Below are 12943 nucleotides of genomic sequence, written 5' to 3' on the forward strand. Positions count from 1 at the left end.
TTTGTTGCCTTAATATGAAGGTGCTACTTTATCTTTTCATACTCTAGCAGGACGTGTGATTGAGTCCAATAATTTAACTTCTTTATAGTAGTGACTTCTTAGTGTTCAATGGCTCTTTTGACTCATCAAAACCAGATGCATACTGTATTAGTCTCATATCTCACCAAGTAGTGCTAAGAAACCCAAGTACGTTGGAGTGCTGGGGAATTAATCCATACCATTTACTCTAGGAAAGTTCTAGATTTCCCCACAGCACTCAGGTATGTATATCTGTGTGACCATCTCTCAGAGTTACAAATGTTAAACAACTCTTACTCCGTAACCAATTCCTGTTTGCCAGGACAAGAGCTCATAATTTTTTTGGAGAACTTCACCATCAAGGAAGAGGCGTTGGTCATCACACTTTCCCAATAGTCATGACCTCTTAGCCTGTACCTGTGACTCACACTGAATGTTGTATGATTTTCTAATATGGCATCATACTCTTGAAGTAAGATCCTTCTCCTTATCACAGTAATGTGTGAAGTTAAGCATGTATCTTGCACTTCCAAAATGTCTGATACAATCCTTTAAAAATGCTCATGAGTTCCAACAGCTCTGGATAAAATGGTAAAGTAGGAGAGATTTGACAAGAGTCATGTTCTATATTCAATGTCTAAAATAATTGTTTTTATGAATGAAATAATGCAGGTGAAGCCTTGGGGAGAATGTCTGATCATAAGCACTCAATATTATTATTATGACTATTCTTATGGAAGTACTGTTGGTGATTATCTCTACTTGAGTGTTCTGCTGACATCTGATCATAGCTGTAGGATCTTGGGTAGGTCACTTACTGTTTTAGGCTTTCCTTTCCACATTGTAGCAGTCGCATACACTTCATAGACTATTTCAATGTCCATTATCTTATTTAATAATTTCAGTGACCATTTAAGTAGGATAAACCATTGTTTTACAGCTGAGGAAACCCGGAATACCTCCCTAGGCAGGGCCAGCCCATTAGTAGCTCCCTCAACTCTAAACCCCCCAAATACTGTTTGGGGATCTCTCGAGGGTATAGAAATTCAGCAACAAATGTCCCCAGTGTCCACTCCTCGAACACAGATCTGCACTGAAGTCTTAGTTGTTGGCGCGCCTGCACCTCTGCCTCCCCCTCCACCCCTGCTCCGGGAGAGAATCCCAGAGCATCTAGCAATTGCCACATCAGCCCAGAGCTGCTGACCCAGCAGCGCTCCTCCCTAATAAAATCTTTCTAATCATGAGGAAAGACAGGAAGGCGGCTCTGTACGCAAGGCCGTTTCCTGCAGATTTGTAATGGCACCACATCACGCAACCCAGCAGGGCACGTGCGCTTTAACAGCATCTTTGGAATGCAGGCCCAGCAAATGCGCGTGTGGTGCGCAGCATCATCCTTCTAAGGAAAACTAATTGACACGGGGCATTTTGAAGGTGTCCACACCATCTTGCTGTTTATGCGTCCTTTCAATTACTGCAGAGCCTAACAAGAAATGAAAGAGTAAATCAAAAAAAAAAAAAAAAAAAGAAATGCAAGAGAAAATGTGTGTATCACAGCCCAGGTGGACACGATCGAATTATAGATGCAACTGACAGTAGAAACACACAAGCATAAACAAGTAAAGCAAACGTTTGGCTTAGGTAACAATTTGCATCCCTGAGGGGAGGTTTGAAGCATCTTATTTTGGCTTTCAAAGGAATGAAGGCAATGGTTTAAAACACTTGGGTGGTAAATAAGTCTGTCTTACGTTTTGCATTGCTGTCTGCATCTGCTAAGTCTTCAGTTTTCTCTTATTTAATGTTTATTGTAGCATTGGCCCTTTCTAGCTCCTTTTTAAATTACCCCTTATGCTTTTATAATGGACTATGGAACCTCGTTTGTGTGGAGACAAAAACAACACTTGTCTTTGCTCTCAATATGTTTAAGCACTTCACATGTAGGCAGAAAACAAAATGCATCCTGAGATAATTAACAGTATGATTATCAGATCTGGTGATGGCCTTTCAAATAATAAAAGCTTGAGTAAACCTGGACTCCCTGATAGAAACTACTGAATTTCTGATTTTTGCCGTATTGCTGTCTGAAGCTACGCCGTGTGCCTCGTGAATATGAGAATGGTGCCTGAAAGCGGTTTTTCTGCCAGAAGTGGATTATTGTCAATTTGGAAACCTTCATAATTTTGCGCATTCTTTTTTTTTCCTTCTGAAGTCCAAAGTTAAGTTTTTCTTTCCTTTCTAAATATTTGTCTCTGGGTCTTTGATGCCCATTCCCCAAGGTTCCACCCAGATAAAGCCCACCTGAGCTCTGCAAGAGAAACGTGTAGTTGGCAGTGCATTTTTGCCCAGACAGGCAGCAACCAGAGAAAGCAAAAAGTAATTCCACCCTTTCCTTCTGTCTCATGGAAGAACATGAAAGGGTTTCCAGTTGGGAGCCCCTTGCACCATCTTTTAAATCCCTTTGCAATTCTCTCAACGCCAGCCCTGCCCCTAGCATCTCCCTCTTTCTCTGGCCCTTGTGTTTCTGCTCCTCCTCCCTCACCGCACCCCCCCAACCTACATCCAGGCACCCCCTGCTCTACAATTCACTTGCCTCTTGCCCTCCTGCCCTTTTATAGCCCTTGCTTTTTATCAGCTACATTTACCCTCTGGCTTCTAGTCATTTCCTCTTTATGATACACGTTACTCAGCCCTCCCTGCCCGGAAGCCAATCCGTGAAGCAAGAAACCTCCCACAGAACAAAAGCAAAGAGAGTAGCGGGAAGCAGGGGTGGGGGAGGTTGCGAACACTCATTCACGAAGAATTCGTTCGTTAAATTGAATTTATTTATTAAATTCAATAGAAATTGTTAAAAATTTTTAAATTCGATTTTAAATGAAGATTTATAGTATTTTAATTAAAAAGTGTGATGTTACTGTCGTAAAAGTCTCCCACAGACACAAACTGCTGTGCAAATTAGTTTCCTCTCCCTGTACCCTACCCCACCCCACCCAGTTACTCCCGACTTGTTTAAACATGGTGATACTTCCCAGATTCCCAGTTTCTGGTTCCCTGTCCCAGTTTTCATAACTGATTTTGGCCTTTCTTGGTTTTGGCAAGTCTTAAATTTCCCTTTGTGCTTTTTTGGGGGATGAAGACCTTCCCGTCTGACTTCTAGCTCTTCTTGCTCTCTGTTTTTGATATGACCACTTCCTGGGTTGAGGGCGTCCCCTAAACCCTCGCCACACGTGGATCCGTCACCCCAAATTCAAACAGGCAGTGGTTTACATGTCTGTTTTGATCTTGAGGTTATGATTTTACAGTGAATCCAACTGATCTTTGCTTTGAGGAAAGCAGGCATTCAGTGAATGCTGAGTGAATCCAATTCAGCTGATTTATTTTTCAGCATGCTGAATCAAGCCCCCCAGCTACTCAGCGCTATCCTCTACATCTTTTGCACCTACGTTCCAGCTTCTTCTCTGCGAAACCTCCAGGGACCATTTCCTTTCTTCCTTCCTCGTCCCCATGCCCCACAGCCCTCTTCCATCAGTGCTGGACCGGCATAACCGCCTCATGTGCGCTCCCTTATTTTTATACTTACATACAGACGGTATTTTTCCCTAGGAAAGAGCACAGGCTTTGATCCAGTTAACAACAATGGTCGCGCCACAGTGATGAATAACAGTTGTTGAGTATCTACCATGTGCCTCACTGTAGAAAGCAATTTACATGTATTATCTGATTTATTGTATGCAATAACCTTATTCATTAGTACTATTTATACTCCATTTCATAGAGGAGAAAACTGAAGCTGGAAAATATTAAGGCATTTGCTCAGGGCTTCACAGCATGATTGAGGCTGGAACACAGATTCTCTCCAGGTGCAGAGTTAAAGACGTCTAGTCTCTGGATTTGTGCTTTTGGGTCACAGATATTAAGAGACACCCCCACCGGGAAGGAGGGGCGGAGACCAGCATGGGATCTCCAAGCCCAGAGAGCAAGCACGTTGCGCAACACATCACCTAGTTTCGTGTTGCTGTGCGCCTGTCTCCACTATCTTTAGTTAAGTCTCAAACAATTTCAACCTTGCTCTGGCTGTGTCTCAGAGTATTAAAAGGTACAGGATGTTTGGCAACCAAGAATTGTCTTTAATCACCAGTCGCAGAAAAGCCAGGTTTCATTTTTATTAAGGAAGGAGGATATTTTCATACTCGATCCTCACAGAATGTTTCTTGGTTTTCTCAGCTGGATTATCTGGTTCTACTCCTCTTGTCTGAAGCCATAAGCTATTCTATTGTTTCTGTTGTGACATTTATTACATTGTTCTTAGCGTTGGATTTGATGGCGGCATTTTATTTCCCTCATTGGATTGGATTCTATGTGATAACAAGGACCATGTCTTCCTCCTCTTTTAACTTCCTGTGGCCTCTCACTATTCTTGGCTGATGTCAACAAAGAAAAATCCTGCATCTTTGTACAAAGCAGGAGTTCCCAGCCCCCGCACTACTGACATTTAGGGCTGGATAATTCCTTGTTGTGAGGATGTCCTGTGCACTAGAGGATGTGAAGTCGCGTTTCTGGCCTTCTGTTCACTAGCAGCCCTCCCCCCAAATCTGACAAAAATGTCTCCAGACATTTCCAAGTGTCACCTAGGAAGCAAAATCACTCCTGGCTGAGCTCCACTGGTGAAGTGTCAGCATTCAAAGGCTTTCACGTAAAAGACGGCCTTTGAAAGTTGAATGAAAGGAGTATAATAAGTAAAATATGGCTTCAGTTAGTTGAGTGATGTAAATTTCAATATTTATTTTGGAAATTTAAAACAAGCCTCAAAATAGATGGAAGAAAGGAAACTAACGTTCATGCAGTGTACCTCCTGGGTATTAGGCGCTTAACTCATGGTAACTCATTGAACGACTCACAAGATGTAATGAAGTTAACAGTAGGATTCAGGGAAGGTCCTGATTTCTCAGACGTTCTCCGTTGAAGATTCACCATCAATGTCATAATAAAAGAACAGTAAAATAGTTAAACCCATGGGCTGTAGAGGTAGATAGTGGATTCCAAGCCTGGCTTTGCCACTTACTAGCTATGTGACTTGGGGCAAGTAATTTAAACTCTCTGAGCTTCCGTTCACTCATCCAGGAAGGTGGGCTTGATTATGCATGCAAAGTGCTTCGAACGCTGCAAAACCTTTGTACTCAATAAACATTAGCTTCTAAAAATAAAAATATTAACTTTACATTACAAAGGACCACATCCACTGCCAGTCCATCAATTGTAAGATGTAACCCAATTTCAGAAGAATTAAATATACATTTATCATTCCCCTGAAAACTGTTGATGTTTATCATCTTTTCATGTACTTATTGACCACTTGAATATTTTCCTTTGTGAAGTGTCTATTTTTTTAATTGAGAGTTTGTCTTTGAGTTCATTATTATTTTGAATGCAAACATTTTATATAATATATGCATACAAATATTTTCACCCCATCTCTGACTTGCCTTTTTGTTTTCTTAATAGCTTCTTTCAAAGAGCAGACGTTTTTAATTCTGTTAAATCCAATTATCTTGTTTTCATTTACCATTTGTTCACTTGGTACTCTAAAAAAGCTTCACCTACCCTAAGGTCACAAAAATTTCTTCCCATATTTTCCTATAAAAGTTTTAACTTTCACATGTAGGGTTATGATTCACCTCAAGTTAATCAAAATGTGGTAAATCTGTAAAATGGAATACAACTCAGCAATAAAAGGGACAAATCACTGACACACACAACTTTAGATGAATCTGAAAATCATTAGATTGAGTAAAAGAAGCTAGACACAGAGTAGTAGATACTGTATCTTTCCACTTATAGAAATATTCTAGAAAATGCAAACTCACAGTGACAGGTTAATGGTTTTCTATTGATGGGGACAGAGGCAGGGCAGACTGCAAAAGGAGATGAGGAAATTCATTGGGTGATGGGGAAATGTTTACTGTCTGGAATGTGCTGGTTTATGAACAACTGACAAACTGATAAAATGGTTCACTTTTTAAATTGTTTTTAAATATACTTTTTTGGTGGGTTTTTTTTTTTTTTTTGGTATTTTTGTTTATTTTCTGGCAGGGAGAGATAATTAGATTTATTCATTTATTTTTTAATGGAGGTACTGGGGATTGAACCCAGGACCTCGTGCATGCTCGGCAGGCCCTCTACCACTGAGCCATCCCCTCCCCAGTTCAATTTAAATGTGCACTTATTATACATGTCAATAAAGTTGTAAAAAATATACACTTGAAATCAAGGAGATATGGAATTTTGCTCAAGCTAGCTGGTGCAGAATTAAGATTTTACATTCACCCCATGCCAAGCCCAGCATTTGTCTGGCTTCTTGTACCATCTTAACATTCCATCACTCCCAAGTAGCTGGCATTGGCTCTTGATGCGTGGTTTACCTGCAGCACCTGTCCTGTAGGGGTCAGGCTTGTCTCAGAAAAATAATTCAGGCTGGTCAATAGCTCACCTTCACCCTGGGAAGTAGCCTTAAGATGTACAGGAGGGAATCTGTGTGTGTGTGTGTGTGTGTATTTAATTTGCATTAAATAAAAAACTGGCATGCTTTAGTATGATAGCGCTGTGCCCCATCACAAAAAAAGAAGCATTCCACTAGGGGAACAAAAGCCAAAAATAAAATCCTAAGGAGTCTGATTGTCATACAGCTGGCCTGATACGTAGTTTGGGGGATAACCCTTAAAATCCAAAGCACCCAGGAAATGCCCACCAAAAAATACTGAATTTCAAATTCAGGAGTTGATAGAGCAAAGACTAATCAACTCAACTGACAGAAGTCCATCGCCTCTGGAACTCAGTGCACGCGCCCATGGAGAGTGGGCTGAGGCTTTATTTTATCCTGTTACTACTTAGAGCTGCTATTCAGCTAGTCTGCACAGTACAGCGGATAATAGTAATAGTCTGGCAGCTCTTCCATACCAGTAAATTGCCGATGCTCCGATTTTTCCAGTCCCTCCTGCTGCTCCCCCGTCCCTCCTTTGGCATTGCCCGTGACTCCGTCACCCTGTAACTTTACTGTGCTTCACAGCAAGAGGCCTCTGGGAGTCTTTCTGCTCCAACTGTACATCTGGAGTTACTTTGATGCATTGGTGCCCACTGACAAAAGTCATTAAAGAATTTAATTAATCAGTTTAAATATCACTTTTCTGAGCCTCTTTTTGTGTCATTCAGTCACTTACATTAAACTCTCTGTAGACACTGTCCACTAACTTCAAACCAGAATTAAGTGTGGCTCGTCCCTGAAAATTAAAATAGCTGTTTCAAACATTTTTTAATGCCGTACGTAGGATAGTTCACACTCCCAACACACAGCGAGGGACTGTGGCGTGGATGAAGTTCTACTGCGTGTCTAGGCAGAGCGATGGTTCTCAGCCAGGAGTGATTTGCCGCCAGGGGGCGCTAGCAATGACGTGTTTGACAGTCACGTCGTGTGAGGAAGGGCCGCCACTCATACCTTGCAGGTGGAGGCCATGGATGCTGCTATGTATCTCTACGTCTTTGAGCATCTAGCAGAGCCCACGCAACAAAGAACCATTTGGCACAGAGTGTCAGCAGTGCTGAGGCTGAAAAAAAACCTGAGGTAGAGCTGGCAACTCCTTTATGAATAATCATTTGAAAACTACAGAAGCAACGAAAACACTAGGGGTCAGTAAGGACCCATGAAATGTCACCTCCTGAGTTAAAAAGAGCTCCAAATTGATTCTGCAACTTTTTTTTTTTTTTTTTTGGTACGTGTTTTAGGGAGCGAAAAAATGTACCGACGTTTCTGAGAAACAGGTCTTCTCGCTGTGGGAGAAGGGATTTACAAACAGGAAATGGGGCAGGGTGAGGGAAACACTTGCAGGGCTGGGTTTCATTTGTGGATGTCAGGGCAAACACATGAACGTATTATACTTGTTATATTACATTTTATTTTGTATCGTACTAGTTTTCTATCTCTGCCCACTGAAAAAGTCTTAGCAATGAAGGTCTCTATAAAGCCAGGAGCACTGCTGGCACCCAGATCTTGTTTCCTAAATACCATTCTCTACTAAGAGGAACCAGAGCTTCTCGAGGAGCTGGCTGATTCTAGGAAAGGAACAAGGAACTTACAGGATAAGCCTGGGGTGTCTTGTCGGGCCTCAGAGCATGATGAGGCCACGTCACAGTGACATGGGATCTGGCCTGAGGGACTGCCAATGGCCAGATTTGGGGCAGTTTGCACAAAATAAAGAATAACAAGCTAGAATATGAAAACAAATATATGTATATGTACACACATGACTGGGACATTGTGCTGTACACCAGAAATTGGCACATTGTAACTGAGGGTACTTCAATTAAAAAAAAATTCTTACAATAAGAAAAAAAAAAAGAGTAACAAGCTAATGGATGTGATATCTTGAATTAATCTTAAAAGGGTACAAATTCATGAGAGAGAAAATACTATTTATGGAAGAAGGTAGGGTAGAATTTTAAAATACAGTTTTATTATTTTGAATCCCAAATGGAGTTGTTTTTTCCAGCAAGGATGATCAATGGGCGTTAAAACACTAGATGAAAGGTTATTGGGGAAGAGTACATTCACTGTCTCAAGCGTCACCTCACAGATTATAAAATACAGTAGACAGATGTCAGTCCTTCCTGCACGGGGTGATCAATCTTAGCTCCACAGGAGTGGACCCCTCAGCACCACGTGCCCCCGACGTTATACACTGAAGACAACACAACACCCGTGTAACAATCTGGCCAGAATGTTTACGCTGAATCTACCATGAGGAAACAATTAAAAATCCAGGATAGGGGACTTTACTCAGGAACACTGCTCTAGACCCTTTTAAAAAGTCAAGGTCACAAAAAACAACACAAAACAAAAATGTCAGAGATAGATCCAGATTAAGGAGATTAATGACACTCAACCAAATGCAATGTGAAAACCTTGAGAAAATTTAAACATTACCTTGCATTATATGATACATTTAATCAAGGCTAATTCTCTCAAGTGTGATAATGGTGTTGTGGTAGGAAGGGAAATGTCCTAATTCTCAGGCAGTTTTAGGGATTTAGGGAAGAGTGTCATGGTGTCTGCAACTTATGGTCAAATTGTTTAGGAAATAGATGGATAGATACATAGATAGGGAGATAGGGAAATAGAAAGCTTCTGTAATAAAATGTTCATGTTGGTGAATGTGGATGAAGAACGTGCAATTCATTGTACAGTTTTGACAGTTTTCAAAAAATAAAAATAGAAAGGAAGATTTTGCACCAGTCAGTGGCAGTTAGAAAAAAAAATACAAGTTTCACGTTTCAGTACAGTCATTACTGATAATTTCTTCTTCTTCAGCTCCGTATGCTTTTGAAGGACTCTTGCGTACCTTGACCTTTTTGAAGAGTCCAGAGCAGTGGTCTTGCACAGTTACCATCCTCTTCCCCAGCAACCTTTCATCTAGCAGTTTTAACATCCATTGATCATCTTTGCAGGAAACAACTCCATTTGGGATTAAAAATCATAAACCCATAATGGTACTGTGGCATGAGTTGTTAAAATTCTGTAGAATAGTCACAGGGCTGAGGGAAATGCTCCTTCTCTAGAAAACTCTGTATGTTTCAGTAGGAAAATGTGAGGTTGTACAAGTTACAGCTCATGACTTTTGTGGTTCTCTGTTTTGGAAACAGTTTCCAAATGGAATATTTACTTCCAAACAGCAGTTTAGAAAAACATTTAAATTTTATTTCTTAGACAGTATCACTCTCCATATGGAAATATATGATTTTCTGCTCTGAAATTTTAATTACACCCATAAAATTAATGACAAGAGTCTACCCTTGATCCTTTAGCCAGTTAAGTGTCTTCTTGGTCTAAGTGAGTGCCGGATGAAGCTTATTCTAAGTGTTCAGCTTAATGATTTATCTATTATTTTGGCAGATTTTTCCCGCCTCATTCCTTGTTCTCAATTTTTCAATGTCAAGATCTTGGAGATTAATTCATAAGATACTTCATTTCAAATTTTATCTTTCTTCTTGTGCCAAAATTTTCTTAAAATAGAGACAATGACTCAGCACATGTCTGCCAGCACAGAGTTGCACACAGAACAGCCCCCAGGCCTCCTGCCCCGGAATGACAGCTGTGTGGGGAACTGCAGTTTTCTGGTCTAGTGGAGTTCCTTGTTGCTAAGCTGAAGGTGGGGAAATCTTCTGGTGATTCCCTATGGATGCTCATGTTACCTAACGCAACACAAACGTTAAGTTCGTATGCCCAAGGCATAGTGAGACCAGACAAACCAAAACATTGGAGTTTGGAGCGGAGTTTATTGTGGGGCAGAGCAAGGAAGACAGGGTGGCTCGTGCCCAGGAAAACCCTGAACTCCCCCAAGGGTTTCAGCAAAGCATATTTAAAGACCAGGTAAGGGAGGGGGGTCGCAGGGTACGTGATCAGCTTGTGCACAGTCCTCTGATTGGTTGATGCTGAAGTAACAGATGGTCAACACTACCAATCCCTGGGCACCAGAAGGGATTGGTAGTGCTCAGGATCATCAAGTAGTTAATTTCTTCCATTTGGTGGTGGGTTTTAGCATCTGAAAAACTCAGGACATATGCATGAGATACTATTATCTGGGTGCTTCAGAGAGGGGCTACAGCAGAGAATACGGGGTAGGGGGTCTGTCCCCAGAAGGCCCCATAGGGTCCTGCTCCCTTACACTCAGATAGCAGGTGGTGGTTGACTGACTTACTTATTGACTAAACTCATTAATACTCATCAATTCATGTACAGATCTAAGTATAGCTATACAGTAAGGGAGTGAGTGAGCTATATTCAAGGTGAGGCATGTAAAGATGTCAATTTTGATGAAGAGAAATGAAGTATCTTATTAAGTATGAAATAAGGAATTTTTTGGGCCTATTATTCATGCTATCATACAATTCTGTCATCAGTTTTGCCTGTCTGTGTGTATTTCACATACGTTCCAAACTCTTTTGAAACATACCTTCTTTACTTATAATAAGGGCATTTTTCTTTAATCCATACTATCACCCGGAAACCATTGTTAGTTAAAAAAAATTATTTTCAAAAATCAGTGTTTGTTAAGAGTAATTCTAAATGATATTTCAATTTACAAATTTTTTTTTTAATGGTTGATTTTTGAGTGTATTCTTTTCCCTTTTACACAGATTCATTTTCTCTCTCTCTCTCTCTCTCTCAATGGATAGTTATATTTCTTCTCTTATTTTGACTTGTGCTCATTAGGCAGGTAGAATTCACAGAACTCAATGTATAATTTGAGTCTTTGGATATTAAGAGATTTAGGGTATTCATGCGTGTTGGTTAGTTTATGTGACTCTCGGCGTGGCCTGCATGTGACGTCCTTATCTATCTATACTTGTTTGCAGGAAATAAAAATTGCAATCTAGTTTTGATTGCATTGCATTTCCTTCTATCAAAAGAATCTTATGCTCTTTAAAACAATATATATTAATCAAACTTTTCAAACCATTTTTTTATTCAGCAATTTTATGATTAATCTCTAACACATTATAATGGAAAGAAAAATGTCTTATTTTCACATTATGTTTAGCATCATTTAGTCTCACTGATCACTGAGTAATATTGTCATCAAGGGGTGGTAGTCTTTAAGGGGTTTAGTGATATTCTGCTAGACCCAGAAAATTTTCTCTTTCCTCTTAGGAGAAGCTAAAAGAAACAAGGCTAAGAGAATGAAAACGGAAGAGTAGAACATGGCAGGAGACTGGTATGAGATGAGGAGTGTGAGATGTGTGTGGCCGTGAGGGGTGCAGTGATGTAGTTTGGAGGGAGAAGGCAAAGGCATTTGAAAAATTAACTAATGAGTGTACAGTGAAGATGAAATTACAACCCCATGCTGTCCAATCAACACTTAAGTGCAAATCTAGGAAAAAGAGTCAAAATGATAAATTTTAGAAGAGAAAAAATACTAAAGGAGCACATCACCTGGTCAGTAACTGATGACATAACCCAATGCAGAATTCAGAAAGGACAAGCAATGGATTCATCTGGGGACAAAACCATGCCTTTAGTAAATTCATTCGTGGAAGAAATGCTAAAATCATTTAGAACCTCTTCTTTTTATCAATAACACTTTTTTCATGAGGAGTCAAAGGCACAGCGTAAAAACTCACGGCCAGTTAAGCTTCATGATTCTACTTGTTGGGAAGAGCAAGGGCTGGGTTCCATAACCAGCAGGGCTCCCGCCGGCCACGCCAGCTGCCACTCCCTCCAGAAACACGTCCCTGGCAAGGAGAGGCCCGCGGAGGGGTCCTTGTTTGTCTCTTTCGCATTGGAGGTGCAATGGCTTCATACTCAGCCTCTGTGCGTTCCGTTTGAACTAAGGATTAGACTCTTAGAATTTTTTTTATAGAAAATAGTTCACAAAAACCATATGCGTCCCACGTCTCCCGATTAAATTTTTCTTTTCTTCTTTTTTTTCCCCCCATGGAAATGACCAGGGGGCACGGATGTAAAAGTTTAAAAAGAAGAAAAATGCCCAACATTGAAATGAAAAAACCCAAAAGTTGAAATGTTTCAAAATAGCGTATGCTTTGTCCTTGCCCCCACCTGTTTGTACTTCCTGGTTTAGCCAGTATCAGTTGTCTTCTTGGACCTCTTTGGCTGCTTCTGGCAACACTGCATGTGGAAAATGTGGTGACTCAGATGTCAGCTTAGACAATGGAAATTATTTACAACAAACTCCGGGGCTGTGTTATTAGGGTGTACCAAGTCACTTGTAGTAGAGCACAGGGTGTGCAGAGTGACTCAGTGTGAACTACTCTAGGCAACCAGCAAATGTGTAATAGTACAGTATGGCGACTATTTCCTTGGTAGTTACATATTACAGAATTTTTGTTTAGTTCTCTCAAAATATAATTGCTATATCCAGTCTCT

This window comes from Camelus ferus, chromosome 30, assembly GCF_009834535.1.
Source record: "Camelus ferus isolate YT-003-E chromosome 30, BCGSAC_Cfer_1.0, whole genome shotgun sequence".
Lineage (NCBI taxonomy): Eukaryota > Metazoa > Chordata > Mammalia > Artiodactyla > Camelidae > Camelus > Camelus ferus.